General features: G+C 36.9%; 1 protein-coding gene across 1 annotated transcript in view; it reads left to right on the top strand.

Annotated features, from left to right (window-relative positions):
- Positions 1–17,582, top strand: part of LOC129762628 (uncharacterized) — a 190,159-nt gene that overhangs the window by 17,775 nt on the left and 154,802 nt on the right. The gene's annotated exons all lie outside the window — the stretch shown is intronic.

Genomic DNA, 17,582 nt, shown 5'->3' with positions numbered 1-17,582 from the left:
AAAATACCACCCCAATGATCAATCTCGTATTCTGCACGGGATACACCGAAATCATACGTAAAAAGGCTTGAGAGCTAACGTAATCTTTCATCCATACAGAAATATGCTGGGCTCATTACTTATGCCTGGTGCGTTCATATCTCTCGATTGTATATTGCTGGCGAAATCCCATCCCACTAGACGAGATGTATGTTAAGCCATCTGATAACTGTTGCCTGGATATGCGTCTTCGCGCTCCCACCACAACAAAAAAAAAGTGCTTACAGCATCTGCACAGACTTTTCGACGGTTTTTGTTTTCCCCGTAGAAGGAGTGAAAATATGTATAATGAAGGCATGCAAACAGAACAAGATTAAAAACTTTCGCGGATTCCATTTCAAAAGTGGTAACAATCCAACGGGATTGTAACGGGTATTGCCAGTGAGCTCTGTGTCTTGGGTTGGATTAACACAGCTAAATGGAATGAGGGGTTGAAAGCGCAAGACACAGTCGAGCTCCAGGGTGTGCTGAAGCGGGAAAAGTTTTCTCATTTAACCTGTCAGGATAAAGTAATTAGTTTAAATTTCTTGTACCACTCGGCCACGGCTGTGGAGGGGTTGTGGTGAGTGGGAGAAAGCTATAGTGGTGGTGGCAGCTGTAGTTTGATTTTCGGTGATTGCTTTATTTGCTCAATCGCAGCTGTAATCAAATAGATGATGATTCAGTCATTCAACAAGTTATCCGATTATTGAATATTTCGACCATTGGGAAGGTGCTGATTGTAAGCAACCATCTATAATGTGAAACCGTGAAACTTCCGGAATGTTGATGGTTATTATTAATGATAGTAGGAGACGTGGAAAGGAACCGTGAGGCCACTAGCTTTCTACAAATGCTATATTCTCTCAAATTAATTTTATGTTTAAACTTTCGTAAATGCTATTCTGGAATACTATGGCTATCAAACAACAAGAACGAAGCTGTGTTGCTTTTCATTTCATGAAAGTTTTATTTTTAAATTGATCATATGGATTCCATATTAATATCGAGGGAATATGGGAAAGCTCTATCAAAAAAATTTGAAAGAATAGTAGTGTTGGGAGTTTATAATGCCATAGATATGTCATAGAAAAAAATGTATGAGCAATAAATCAGTTGATTGTAGATCCCTGATTTATGCGTCGTTATTAGCGTATGTTAATTTTTGGATAATTTTTTATTTATTTATTTATCTATGTATTTACATATTAATGTATTTATGTATTTATGTATTGATGTGTTTATGTATTTAAACATTTACTAGCTGACCCGGCAAACTTCGTCCCGCCCAAAATTGATTTTTTGTTATCAATACCTTCAAACATTCACGTTTCTTTACTAAGCGCACGTTCATGGGTCCAATCATAGAACTGGTTCATTGATTGATCTTCTAATCGACCCTTTAAATTTACATTTTACTATAAAGTTACTAGTACATCTAAGAAAACTCTACCAGATTATTTTCAGACACAATTCTCGTTCAAGATTTTCCAACCACTTGCAAACAACATGTCTCTCCATAAATGTTTGATACAGAAAATATGACAATTCCTCCCTCGAGTTTTGTCCCTATCAACACAATCGGCGATCCATTTTTATTAATATAGATAGAAGAAAATATAGGAGTGCGTTTGAACACATTAAAATCCATTTCCAGTTTCGAACAAAGATCAATTTTGTTAGCGCAAACATAAAATGGACTCACAACTCCATTCTAGGGGAGGGAGGGGTGTCATACCGTCATAGAAACATTTATCGTACTCAAAAACCCTCACATCCCGAATTCGGCTCCATTTGCTTGATAAGTTGTCGAGTTATGCAGAAATTGGTATTTTATTTATATGGCAGTTCCTCCTTAGAAAGGGGGAAGGAGTTTCGAACCACCATAGAAACGTATATAAATCACTAAAACCTCTATATGCCAAATTTGGTTTCATTTGCTTGATTAGTCCTCGAATTATTGAGCAAACCGCCCCCCCTCTCTTTAGCAATGGGGAAGAATGTGAAACCACTATAGAAACATATATTGCACCCTAAAACCCCCACATGCCAAACTTGGTTTCATTTGCTTCATTAGTTCTTGAGGTATGCAGATCCCCTTCTTTCATAGAGGGGAGAGGAGTGTCGAATCATCATCAACCATCTTGTCCTCTCTAAAATCTCCGCATGCGAAATTTGGTTCCATTTGCTTATGCGGAAAATTGTGTTTCATTTGTATGGCAGCTCCCTTCGAGAGGAGGGAGGTGTGTCGAATCGCCATAAAAACATTTCTTGCCCCCTATAACCTCCACATGTCAAATTTGACTCCATTTGTTTGATAAGTTCTCGAGTTATGCAGAAATTTGTGTTTCATTTGTATGGCAGCAGCCCCCTCATAGAGGGGGGAGCGGTCATAAACCATCATGAGAACCTTCTATGGTCCCAAAAGCTTCTACATACAAATTTTCACGCCGATCGGTTCAGCATTTTCCAAGTCCATAAGAATCAGAAACACAGAAAGACAGAAATATCAATTTGGACTTATTTATTTATTTATTTGTTCATTTACTTATTTATAAATTTAGTTTTTTATTTTGGTTTGAGCATGGTTTATTTATTTGTTCTTTATTTTATGTTTTGCAAGTGTTTATTGTCCAGAAAAAGTACGTTACATTAGATATTTAATTTCTAGTCGTGACAACGACCAAAACCCATAGCTTCAAACAACAGCTTGAATGAATGAAAAGGTAGTTGATGATAAAATATCTGCAAACATGACGAGGGTCTTATATGTTTTAAACAATAAACAGAAGGTTGGAGCTCAGTACACGATCGTATTATTAACATAAGACTTCGAAATTATTTTATTCAATGTGACCGTGAATCACTTCGGATACTTTTTTTTTAAATTAAACGAATTTGACAATAGACGAAGTGGATTCCACAGGGATACGACTAGGGCGGGGCTAGTTGGTCATATGGGGTAAGTTGGTCAGTGACGATATCTTGGAATCTGAGCGTCCAAAAAAAATTGCGATGCATGGATGAAAAATAGCGAATTGCCGATACAATAAAATAAGAAAATTGAAAAAGCTTTTTATCAAGTAGGTTAAAAAATTCGAACATGGTGCCAAAAATCATTCACTGTTTGCGAATTATAAAATTGGTTCTGAAAATGGTAAATAATCACGAAAGAAATCGGTTCTAACATAAAACAAAAGTTTATTGTGTGTATTAGTTTTAAATGTTTAAAATCGCTTTGAAAATTATTTTTATTGAGTTTTCATGAATATTCTACTTCATATACAGAGGGGCTAGTTGGTCATACGAATTGCTCGTTTGAGAGCAACGCATATAAAATTTTCAGTTATGCCGCGTTTCATTACGCCAGCTATAAACAAATATTGAAAGCATATGTTTTACTGCTAAACCCAGTGTATTTGAAACGAGATAACGACCACACAAACCACTTGCAATATAATTGTCATATTAATTTTTTTGCTGTAAAATTTTCATTAAATATAATAAACGCTCACATTGGGTATCAGAACTCGCAATAATGCATCGAGTAATGTAGCATACCTGGAGGTTATTTCTATATATTTTGGGGCGAACTGTACAAATGTCATCAAAACAAATGCAAGCAAGAAACCGGTTTTGCGCTGCAGGGATGCCAGGTAATTTTTTTCAAATGTCTTCATATGGTACGAGAAAATGTCTTCAAATATCGGATAATATCTGAGTAAAGTTCTTCACTCAAAAACGGAACTGTGATAACTCTAATTGTTTATTTCAGCTTTGAGGTTTCGGTGATAACTGTGATAACTCTAATTGTTTATTTCAGCTTTGAGGTTTCGGTGATAACTGTGATAACTCTAATTGTTTATTTCAGCTTTGAGGTTTTGGTTGTAACTCAAACCATATCCATGAAACTGATTGTTGAAAAGGTATGTAACAGGAAAACCTTTGGTTTGTGAAGTGGTCGTTTGAAAGAATTAGGTTAATATATTTCATAGTATAGGCCCAAAATAATAGAAATGCAATGTCACAATCATTCGAATTTTCGAGCGCAAATGAACTAATGTCTTCTAGAGACAATATATATTCAGACCGCCTTAAAGACTACTTTTTTGTCCGATACTTTCGGCCAATAGTTAGAATTTCTTGGAAATAATATCTTTTAGAAATCCACGTACGCTATCATACTGAAATGTCTTCACATATTTCATAATGTCTTCGAAATGTATTCACAAAATCAAATGTCTTCAAAATGAAGATTTGTCTTCTAACCTGGCATTTCTGGTGCGCCACAAAGTGGAACAGAGACGAAATCGTTAGAAATGACTGCCTGACTAATTTCCAACAACGATGATAATTTGAAAATTTCATTGATTTGTTTTTTCACTTGCTACATAATATTTGTTAACTGTTTTTGTTTTGTTTTAATTAATTAATTTATAATGAAGGAAAATTCTAATGGAAAAACACGTATTATTTGCTCAAATAGAACATGCCTATTATTGACCAACTTACCCCGTGTGTGGGATTAGTTGGTCAATTTATTCTGAAATATGAAAACGTTCAATAAAAGAAAAATGTCAAATAAATAATTCTCTGGTTATTTTTCATTGAAAGGGCTTCATTTTGGTAAATTCTAACGCAAAACTTCGTACTACAAAGTTATAGCCAAATTTATTCAAAAATGACCAACTAGCCCCGCCCTACCCTATAAGCCAACTGCAAGTCATCGAATGCGAATGAAGCATGAATATACCAACACACATGCACTTTCAAACAATTAGGAGATAGTACCTACTCTCTCGTAGCCTTCAAAAAGTCAGTTTGAAAATTATAAAATTATCACTTTCTAAATGGGTTGAGCACATTGCGACTACCTGATCTTACGGTATCGAAGAATGCATCTTACTCAATTCATCTGCGTGTAACTGATGCTAACAATACGTTGAAACACGACGTTAGCTTTTATTTTCGAAATCCAATCGCGACAGCGAAGAGTTATTTTTGGGAGAGATAAGAAAAATAACTCTCATCTGAGAAGATATAAGAGTTTGCCAGCGATTCAATCCTAGAGGCTAGAAACACGACGTTAGCTTCTTTTTATCGAAATCCAATCGCGACAGCGAAGAGTTATTTTTGGGAGAGATAAGAAAAATAACTCTCATCTGAGAAGATATAAGAGTTTGCCAGCGATTCAATCCTAGAGGCGGTTCAAATTTTACTTGGAAAGGATTGAATGGCCTCATTCAGTTCGTACGACTTTTGGAAAGGTTTCGAGTACATCAGTATGCGATCGTTAAATTAAATTAATAAGTTGATTCATAGGTGGTGGTACTAAATTCATGTCACGTTTTCTGCCACGCGCTAGAGAGAAACAAACAGCTGTGTGTCTTTGTTCGCCCTCTTTATGGGCGTTGTTCGTGCTAAGTGTGTTTTCGTTTGTTTACGATGAAGGTCCTGGAACAGAGTTTGCTTCATGAGCGCGTCTTCCGGATGCCTGGACAGCATTGGATTTCGGAGGTGGCTACACGAAGAACGAAGATAAAATGAACTAAAATTTCGTTTGGAATTCTTCCCAAACTGCACGCTATTTACTAGTACTAACGCGAGGACCATTATAGCGTACCTGGTAACTGTCTAAGTTCGTTGGTTTGAGTTCGCGGTAGATAAACATGAAGGCGTTCATTAATGGTGTAACTACTTTTTGCATCAGAAATCACGTTTTCGTTTCACTTTATATGGACATTAAAACAAGATTGTGTATTAAATGAAGAGGTAGATTTGTATTCTTCCGTTACTTCATTTAGAATAACCATTTGAAATGCAAGCGACTAAAGGAGAGTCGATTTTCATTTTTCGTCTTCGATTATTTCGGGCCCTGACTGGGACATTTCCACGGCGATTGTCTAAAAATGTCTTTTTGCAACGTTTGTACGTGGGACAAATCACGAATACGTGGGACAAATACACGAATACGCATTTTGTCATGGTGCAACTGTCAAACGGAGAAAATCGGCTTCGTTTACTCGCAGCCTAAATTTTTGTTTTTTTTTTCTGTATTACAGGTCGGACTCGATTATCCGGAATTTTAGACTCGATTATCCGGAGTATTTTATTTTTGATTTTCGGAAATTTTGAATAATTTGTATTTGATTCTATATTGAATAGCTAATATGGGTATCAAAAGAATGGGCTTGACTAGTAGAATGCAGTTATTTATGAAAAATGCAAATTTAAGATGGCGGCCACTACAAAATTGCGGATTGCATATTTTCCCAGAACTCCCTTAATATGGGTATCAAATGAAAGGGCTTGACTAGTAGAATACATTTATTTATATAAAATGCAAGACCAAGATGGCGGTCACTACAAAATGGTGGATTTCATATTTTCTCAGAACCCCACCAATATGGGTATCAAATGAAAGAGCTTGGCTAGTAGAACACAGTTATTTTTGAAAAATGCAAATCCAAATTGGCCGCCACTGCAAGATGGCGCCATATATATATTTTTTACAACCCCATCAATATGGGTATCAAATAAAAGGGCTTGACTAGTAGAACACAGTTATTTATGAAAAATGCAAATTTAGGATGGCGGCCACTACAAAATGGCGAATTACAGATTTTCTTAGAACCCCATCAATATGGGTTTCAAATGAAAAGGCTTGACTAGTAGAACATAGCTATTTATGAAAAATGCCCTAAAATGTATCAAAAGGAAGTTCTCGACTAGTAGAACATAGCAGATAATGAAAAATCTAATTTCGAGATGGCCGCAACAACTAATTACTTTTTGAATGGTTTCATCCAGCTTGACCTGTTTCTTTGAATGTTTGAATGTTTGTTGGGTTGTCCCACATTAATAGAATCGTCTTCCGTAGCGTACTTTTTAATGTAGAGCCAGTATGAAGCAACAGAGTCCGAAACAAAAAAAAAAGTTCTGTAACTCTGTCATTGTTGAAATTCAAACATATGCGTAGGAGGATTTTTTTCATTAAATATGATCTTTAATTGTTTCTTTAATTCTTTCTTTTTACTCAGATAAAAAATCGTATTTTGAGAATTAGTTTTGTGTGTGCGGATTTTAAACAGTGTACCCTATAAGCACCATTCGTCGTCTATAAATGTGGATGTATGTGTGAGGCTACGCTCGAAAGCAGAATAAAGGGTGAAAGGGCATTCAAATCATTGGCAGTCAAATGACATTCAAATTAAAGTCAAATGAGTCAGAATCAAATGATCGTTATGACTAAGAATGGGAGAATAAAAATAGCATGTTTTTACCTTCTGTGTGCTTTCGATGAAATGAGGGAAAATTTCAACATTCAACTGACGGTCGTGTTCGCGACTGTACATTTATTTCAGATGTGACTGTTGAAGCCGAAATAATGCATTCGTTGTCATTTTCACAGTACATATTGAACCATCACTTAGGCACAAGGCAATATGTGATGGTCACCAAAAATGTCGACCGTTTACAAGACTAATTATGAGTGTAAGCGACACAATACTACTTGAAAAAACTAAATTCTATAGCAGAATACAACACGATGTATCAAGCTATTATGTTGCCAGATACCCTGCAGTCAAACAGGATCATATTGTTGTTTGCAATCTGGTCTAAAAGTGGCAAGCACGTAAAATGCTCAGATATTTTACTTTGTGTACGAGTATGCATCATGGATGTTTGCTAAATCTCGCAAACATCAATCAAACTGTATGACACTCGTGAATCTCTCATGAAATCAAAAACGGATGTAATTCGATCGCACAAGAGGGGAGTTTCCTGATTTCTATCTTCAACCGTGCCACCAATGCCATGAAATGGAAAGGGCGATTTTAAAAGCACATTTGCACGAAGAATCCATTTATTAATTCTAGTAACAAAAACGTTCGATTCGGATTTACAACGAATCACAAACAAAAAGTCAGTTGTACAAAATTGAGAAATGTGTTTTATAGAATTATAAATTGAAGTGTACAATTTTTAATCAGAAACTCGAAAAAGATCTTTTTATCAACATTCACGTTCAGGGAGCAAAGTTGTAAAATTATAGTCACATTGACAAAACAAATTTATTGTGATTATGATGTTAATTCCATAGTAGTATAGACGTTTGTAATAAGTTTTTTAGGGTCTCATGGTCTAGTCCAAAACAGTCGAACTATTTCATATATAAAAAAAGAGAAAAGATTAGAAAGTACACTAGAACACAGACCAGGACATTCAAAACCCAAATGACGCCGGATTTGGAGGCCTTCCATGCCCAAAATATGATCGACCTCGAGTTAATTTGTTGAAGTTCCCAACAGCTATTTCGAAAAGCTCAATTTTCCCGCTGATTTACGAGTCCATTTTTCCGGGAAGGACGTTTTTAATTGAACGACAGCCTTCCCACTTGGTATGATTTTATCTTTCCGGCCGCGGGCCATTCGATGTGTCCGGTGCAGCAAGCGCCACATACACTTCCCGTGTTTTCGCGTGAATCAATTTTATGGCTCAAAGAAAGAGAACATTGTTGCGGTAGCATAGGCGGCCCATATCGTGGCACGACATCCGCCCAGCTATCAGCGATACAAACACGCGGCATGTTGCGCTTGCCATGTCGACCGGAAGGTGTGCCATTAAATTACCCGGTGATTTGGTTCATGCAATCTGCGTCTTATCGTACATGGGAGTCACACGCGCATTCGAGAACTTTATTCGAATGCGGTATCAGAATCCTACCGCAGGTACACTTGGAAAAATCCTCGGTCGAAAACTACCAAATACATTTGGTAATGCAAATATTAGTAGAATGTACAAATTTTTTGTACATATTGTCAACAAACCCGTATCCCAATCAGAGGTTAGTACAGGGTATTCAGATTAAACGCTCACGCAAAAAAATCGAATAGCTGTTTATTTTTTTTTTTGCTCCGTCGATGGTAACATTGCATTCCCTACTACGATAATATTCGGCTACTCGTTCAGTCTGATCGGATAGTTTTTAGTGTCAAGATGTACAATTTACCGAAGCCTTAATGAAACTTTGTCCTCTTATGGTAAGAATTTCAACATTTCTCGTCGTCGATTACTTCCTCTGGGGGTATGTGAAGGACCGTTGCTATGTTAATAAGCCACAACATTTTGAGGAACTTAAAGAAGAAATAACTCGAATTTTCAACAGCATCGAAGTCATAATGTTAGAGTTGTGCATGAAAATTTTTTCACCGTTCAAAACGCGTTGTCGAAAAAAGAGGTGGACACAACGAAAATGTCCTAAAATAAGCAATATTTTCGTTGTTAGAAAAATAATCGGTTCACTTTTGTAGAAGTTATTAAAATTTGTCGCGTGAGCGTTTAATCTAGAAGACCCTGTATATTTTACTCGATAACATTAGTAAACTTGGATGTTGTCATATTTGAAAACTGGTGAGAAAATCGCGTGTTAACCAACTTTCTTGTTGCCATAAGGCAATACGGAGGTATAATAAGGATATAATTCTAATACGTGCATTTTCGGCAGGAAAATATTGCCGATATTGAGCGTACGAATCATGGCTTTGCTTGACATATATGTTTATTAGTACGGTAGAAAATGATTATAGCATTTACTGGTAGCATTTACCAAAAATTTCGTTATATTTACTAATTGATTCTCTCAGTGTAGAGGGTTAGTTTTCGGGGTGCTCTCTGGTCGGTAAGCTACCCTCGTTTGTCGGGATGTTATTGTCGATGTAGTGGTCTTCGCTGCTGTTGACTCCAAATAGCTTCAAGGTGGAGGATGTATTGCTTTCATAAAACGGTAATTATTTACACTCAAGTGGTTTCTCGTGCCGGGCCGATGTTTTCGTGTGTATGAGTGCCTTGAAGGAAATGAAGCTACCGCAAGAATTCGCCTGTTGTTTGTACATAATGTACGCTCGATGGTAATGATAATGGCAGCCGTTTAATGGAGGAGGCAAGCCAGCATTCATTTTGTTTTGACTTTATGGCTGTGAGCAATTTAACAAGAACGTTTCCAGAAAAAAGAATCTGTGCTTTGATCACCTTTAAAATCATTGAAGCGGGGTTCTTCTAAAAATATAACATAAGCATATTTATTGCAAACGAAATCTCTGTCATAATGTCTTCAGGGACGAACACTTTAATCCACTCATGTTGGGTAGACTTATGAACTGCCAACCGCAGTTTGTTTGCTACGAAAGGCGCTACTAAGCATACCAATAGCTCCCGCATCTTCCCTAGTTTCATGCTCTCCGCATGAAACGAGATGTGTAACCGTCTTTTTCAACGCTCGGCGGAGCATTATTCTTCTACACGCTTGTTATAACCTTGATGGCGATTAAATTCCTCCATGCAACTCATCCCACACATATCCCACTCATTTTACGTCCTATTTAGGGATACCTTAACGTATTTCGAGCATTCCACTTCAGTCGATTTTCCCACCACTAAATACAGGGACGTAGGCGTGAGTAGCACACGCACACGAATAGAAAACGATTACAGAGAGGGCGGCCGGGGCCCTAATAGCCCCATAAGGAATCGCCTTTCGTGTGTGACTTGTCTGGCTTCATAGTTTTTCATGCGCCCACGCGAGATAGCGTCCCCAAACTGCGGCTTTTGGCCTCCCAATAACACGGACGAGCGACCACATGAACATAGGATGGGTACAAATGCGGACGGCGACGTCAACGATCATCTCATCGAGTGGCGCTTCGGGTGGGCGGAGTCTGATGCACTTTTACAAAACACATGACCTTGGAACATCGCACATCGCTTTATATTCTCTCGGCGGATGGTTGGTTACAAAGTATCCAGCTGAGGAGATGTGTGTTTGAAAATATATTGACGTGCACAGAGTAAAAAAGTTGACGTTATTTTCGACGTTGTCAATTTTTTTTCCAGAATATTCAATAAACTTTCATTGTAAATAAGTTTTTTATTCCAAAGCCTTATTGCATTCATCGGTTTCATTCATCGGACGCTTGTTATTTTAAAATATTGGTTCATCTTTTCTTTATAAAATACCATACAAATTAAGCCTAAATTTCCGCATAACTCAAGTACTAATCAAGCAAACGGAACCAAATTTGTGGAGGTTTCAGGACGCAAGAAACGTTTCTAAAGTGGTTCAACACTCCTCCACCTTCTCTAAGGGTGAGAGGGGGGGGGGGGGGGGCGTGCCTGCCATATTAATGAAACACAAATTTCTGGAATACTCGAGAATTAATCAAGCAAACGAAACCAAATTTGGCAAGTGTATATTTTAGGGTGCAATAAATGTTTCTATGGTGGTTAGACACTCCACCCTCTTTTCTAAGGGTGGAGGGCTGCCATACAAATGAAACATAAACTTCTGCATAACTCGAGGACTAATCAAGCAAATGGAACCAAATTTGGAGTGTGAGGGTTTTTGGGTACGATAATTGTTTCTATGATGGTATGACACCCCTTCCTCCTCTGGAAAGGAAAGGGGATCCCATTAGAATAATGCACATATTTCAACCAAACATATTCCAACCAATTGAAAATTTTCGGGAAACTCTGAAGGAAAATGGGAAAATTCGGAAAATTTAATTTGTATGTGTTCTACAAATACATATTGACAAGCGTTTGTAATCCATTTAATGTTTGCGCTAACGAAATTGATCTTCGTTTTAACATGGAAATGGATTTTAACACTCCTATACTCGCGCATTGGTCTGTCAGACCGAGAAATCAATAATTCGTTCATTTCTCAGAAAATATCAATATTACGACTTTGCGATTCTCTCTAGCTTCGTTATTCGTCGTTCGTCATCGTTTAGCGTATCGCATGTGTTGGTACAAAGGGGACGTGTGTCACTTTTTTAACACTTTCGGTCTGACACACCGACGCGAGTATAGGAGTTTGGACAAGTGCCTTTTTTCATATTCTAGAATATTGTTGAATGAAATGTATAAATTAATGTTAGTGGCGTGGAATATTTATTGAATATAATGCATAAGACCATTACCCGACTATTCTTATTTGATTTTAGTTCCTTTTGTAACTGGATTGAACGGATCCATATATTAACTATTCGTCGATATATTCGTCGTTAGATTCATACGTTCAATAGCAAAATATAAATGTTTGACTTTCGTATAATATATTTCGTATTGTAATTGTTTGACGCTAAATATAATGGTCATACATATACACACTTGTGAAAGAATTTCACTTGTGGAAGGATTGTAAACAGTGAACTATAAACTAATCGGTAGCTTATGGTAATTTTTAACAGCTACAGTTTCGGGAATATTTTTTTATGGTGGACAATATCGACAAGAAAACAAGAAAAAGAAAAGTAAGTTCCTAGAAATCCTTTCATATCATCTTTTTATGCCCCATCTAACAAAAGGCATTAATTCTTAGTTTACCAAGAAAACAGAGACAAAGAATATTAGAAATATGCAAATTTTATATTCCAGAACCTTCAACATCTGGTAATTATCTAGAAGGTCGTTATACATTCTTCTCTTCGATAAAAGACCCGAAAAACATGCAACAACTGCATGAAATGTAAAAAATATGTTTGTTTCGAGCATGTAGTTATGCTATGCTCTAATTCTTACTACAATGAAACCATAATCGATTAATAAGTTTTTATGTTATTTTATAGCTCTTTATACTTCCATTATATTCAGTTGCTCACTTTTAATTAGTGACAGTGAAAAATTCGAATTTCGTTATGTGTTGGAGTATCAAAAATTACTCTATTTTGACTAGGCTGAATTAGAAACATAATAAAAACATAATAAAAAGGAAAATGGCAAATGGAAATGGAAAAAGGAAACATAATACACAATGGCAACATAACAGAGAAGTTCAATTTTCGGTCTGTGACACCGTGCGCGAGTATACGTGTTATGATTTTGCACGCGAGTACAGGAGGGTTAATGTGATAAAACGTACCCCTATATCATCTTCTATCTATATAAATGAAAATGGATCGCCGAATGTGTTGACAAGATCAAAACTCAAGGAAGGAATTGTCCGATTTAGGGCTGTCTGCATTCTATCACATTTTCTGTATCAAAAATTTATTCCATGTAACGGAGGAAAATCTTGCACGTGAATTGTGTCTGAAAATAATCTGATATTATAATGTCGAGTTTTGGTAGAAGTACTGAAATTTTATAGTAAATTTTAATGGGTAGATTAGAAGATCAATCAATGAACAGTTCTGCTATTGGACCCATGAATGTTTAGTAAGAAAACGTGGATTTGATAACGAAAAATAAATTTTGGGCGGGACGAAGTTTGCCGGGTCAGCTATAAGAAAATGAATTTGTTTCATTTTTCTGGTTAAAATTCAACGAAAACACATCGTAATCATTTTTAAATTATTTTTTATTGTGTTCTTTTCAAGTTTTGTTAATGTTACACTGGAAAAAAGAAAGTTTTTTGTTTGAAAAAAAAAAAACAGTTAATATTCCAAAAAAACAGGGGCAAAATAAAGTGTTCAACTCGAAAATCGATATAATTTTGATCAGTTTCCATCGTGAGGCCCCTCGAATTTGTTTGTTTTGTGTATTTTGACGTTTCATAAACAACTGGCTTGGCTCTGGAGCATTCAAACAGGTGTCTACATTCGAATAAGTTGTAAAATATGGAGAACGTAAAAATTTCCGGTTCCATTCCGTTGTCCATCCGGAAACTGGTTGTTCATTCAAGACAGCGGCATCAAAAATCATAAAGAAGATGAAAACGTTCGGATCGGTGGTGGATCGCCCGGGAACAGGACGGAAGCCCAAGACAGATGCCAGAACGGACAAGAGAGCCATTCGTGAGGTGAAGAAAACCCCAAAAATTACGATCCGGCAGATACAGGAAGAGCTCCAACTTTCGGTATCGCGTCATATTGTCCGTCGCCACATCCAAGCGAAGGAGTACCATAGCAAGATCGCAGTGAGAAGGCCTTTCATCAGCCAGGTGAATAAGGCTAAGCGGCTCAAGTTCGCCAAGGAACACGCCGATAAACCGCTCGAATACTGGAAAACAGTGTTGTGGACCGACGAATCCAAATCGAGCTGTTCAACCGGAAGAAGATCGTGTGTGGCGCAAGTCGGGTGAGGAGCTCCAAGACCGCCATATCCAAGGAACAGTCAAGCACGAAGGAGGTAACGTGATGGTGTGGGGGTGCTTTTCTTGGGGTGGGGTGGGCAGTTTGGTAAAAATTGACGGAATCATGACAGCTGAGTCATATTGCAATATCCTGCGGGAAAACCTCGAGGTATCCCTCATCAAGACGGGCCTCGAAGAGCGCTTCGAGCGAAAATCTGTGGGCCATCCTCGATGCTCGGATTTATAAGACTGGTGTGAAAAATAAAAATACTTATTTTGATGCCCTGCAGCGCGCGCTGGAATAACTCGACCCACAACACTTGCACAACCATGTTGAAAGTATGCCGAAGCGCTTGCAGGAGGTGTTGAAGGCTAAAGGAGGCCATACCCATTATTAAATCGTTCTTGTTTGCCTTCAGTTTGATTTATTTGAAGCTGTACTGATCTGGACACTTTATTTTGCCCCTGTTTTTTTAATATTAAGGTTTTTTTTCTATCAGAAAAACTTTCTTTTTTACCAGCACAACATTAAAAAAAACTTGAAAAGAACATAATAAATAATATTTTAAAAATGATTACGATGTTTTTTTGTTGAATTTTAACCAGAAAAATGAAAGAAATGGAAAAAAAATAATTTGGACACTTTATTTTGTGTGTTGTATGTTATTCATATATTTTTTATGTGTTTGCATGTTTACACAAAATTTTGTCTACACTACGATTGCGTCAAATTGACGCATACCCGTAGAGATAGGTATACCAAGGCGCCTAGAAGTGTATCCTAAGGTGAGCCAACTTGCTAAAACCACTCTTCAGCCATCTTGGAAGTCTACTGTGTTTTGTTTGTAAACAAAACGCAATATGCTAGTGCCCAAGCTCGCTCGTTATAAGTCTGTCTCCTTCACGCTTCAAGCAAATAATTCCCCTTCTGCTTTCTTCCGTTCTGTTTTCATATACCGCTCCTCTAACCAACTTAGTGACGAAACGGCCTCACCTTAGGATATACTTCAAGGCGCCGTGAGGTATACCACATTGACGAATTTACGTTGGATTCACAACCAGATGGCACAGCGAGTAAAGTGATGATGTTTTGTTTTTTTTTTATATGAAATTTGTTTAAGTTTATTAGAAAAATCCGATTTTTCCTTCAAATTTCCCGGAATCAAGTATTCTTTCCAAGCTAAAAAGGTTAGAAAATCATCATTTTACAATGTTGTATGTATATTACGAGGAATGGTTTGTTAAAAGTATTGTAACTTTAATTTTTTAAACTAAGTTAACGATGAGTAGCGTGTTTTGCGCTAAAAAAACTGAAAATCCTTCTCGTATCGGCCTCTACATAATCAATGATATCAGCCAATTTGAGATGATATCGATTTCATCGCAATTATCCATAATATCAATAACCGGTATGCATTATCAAACTTAAAATTTTTGAAGATCATCTATGACTTTGGTCAAATCGCGTATTGAAACCATCCTAAATATACAAAACTAGAACTTTCTTACCATATACTGACGACATTCAATGGCTGAAATGAATCTGAATTGAAATTAAATGAATAATCACAACCGAATCTTGCTTTTCAGTGCGTAGAATAAACAAGCACACTCACTTTTGTGGCTCTGAGCTCTAATGTAGATGTCGCATGAGCTGATTCAGCTTTGTTTAAATTCGTCAATAACGAATTTCGATATTTTAACACTTTTGAAGAAAATATGCTTCACTATGTATTTACCTCGATCAATGGATAAAAGTCATTACAAGAAATAGAATAAAAATGCAACAATTTTTTTGTAATTTTCCATATTTTAATCGTAACCAAACGAAAATTCACTTGGAACGAACAACGCAACGCTCACAGAGAAGAGATCAAACCCATACACAGCTGCTTGAGAGAGTTGGGAAAATCATCGGCTCTTTTTAAGGCCATCAAAAGTTTCTTCTGAAGGGTTAATCAAATTAAGTTTCTTTCCAGGATAATATTCGAAGTGATAAACGAGAGAAATCGAAAAAAATAATGTCGTATTCCTGCGTTAACAATGCCGTCGTGATCCTGACATCACCTTTCTATTTTATTCGACAGTGAAAGTCCACGAATTTCTTTCCTAAAATGTTCTATATCTACATCCTTCCATTCGAAATCTACATACATTCTAAAAAAAATTAAATCCCAGGCAAATGTTCCAGCATAGAATTTCGAGTAATTCAAGGTGCCAAGTGCAACTGTGGCCGAGTGGTTAGTGTCTCACATTATCATGCCGGGTGATCGGGTTCGATTCCCGTTCTGGCCGGGAGATTTTTCGTCACAGAAATTTCCTTCGACTCGCACTGTGGTCACGCGTATTCTAGAGCTTGCCTCCAGGAATACCTTCAAGGGGTGTTATTTAGCTTAAGGAATCTCAACTAAGTATTAATAAATGACACTAATCAATGCATACATTGAGACGGCAAAAGTTCCACAGGGAACGTTAACGCCATTCAAGAAGAAAAAGGTGCCAAGAATGTACGTCTTATTCAATTTAACCAATTATGTACTTAATTTAATTTTTCGTCCGTTTCGATTTCTGGTGATATCCCATTCCACATCAGTTCAGGTTAAATCACCCACCTTGGGTTATTGTTCTCCACTTCGAGCGATTAAATAACATAATCTCAGCGTTTGATGATAAGCATCAAAAGGTTCGCAAGAAGACGACGTTTAATACAGAAAATGGATAGGGATCAGCAGGGGTTTTGAGTGCCATCCACTCTTTGCTTGCTCCTGGGAAACCGAGCCAATTTGGGAGATATTTTATAGGGTATATATTTTTCTTGCTAACCGATCCTGTTCCAACGCCACCCGTTAAATTGTTGCCCTCAATTAACCTTCCGTGTTATAGCAGGGTTAATGTATGCTATTGTGGGTAAAGTTTTCATTACCCAACCAAAGCACAAAACGAATTAAAATTTGCTAAGCACAATGTCATTATTTTCAGTTTAACGTTTTGAATAAAACGTTTTCAAATCAATACAAAGAGCTATTAAATGAACAGTTCAACACAACATGTAAAATCATTTTTTTTGCAACTGACATGAGGTTATTCATTTTACTGCTACTTGCAGTTGGCAAGCGTTTGATTTTTTTTCATGTAATGCCATCAAGGTAACACACATATACTCGTACAACTTTGATTACGGTCGCAACCCACTGTGTACAGACGGAACAATCACAACATAGAAACAATAGAGCAGCGCAGTAGAATGTCATATCAATAAAAAAAAACATGAGCCAAATACCAAACGTCGAACGGGAACGTATTCGCCACTGGGGTTTGAAAAAAAAGTTGCGGGGGATGAATTAAATTTAGGTGCAATATTATGTTTGCTTTTGTGATACTTTTATGGTACCATTTGATTGCCGGGGATTAAAAATAGACTGTGCAGCTTGTGCACAATGTTTTGACCATAAAATGAAACTTTTTGCCCTTGCCGCGACCATTCAAT

This window comes from Toxorhynchites rutilus, chromosome 1 (genome assembly GCF_029784135.1).
Source record: "Toxorhynchites rutilus septentrionalis strain SRP chromosome 1, ASM2978413v1, whole genome shotgun sequence".
NCBI classification, from domain to species: Eukaryota; Metazoa; Arthropoda; class Insecta; order Diptera; family Culicidae; genus Toxorhynchites; species Toxorhynchites rutilus.
The sequence above is the reverse complement of the archived record's forward strand: the minus strand, read 5'-3'. Positions and strand labels throughout refer to the sequence as shown.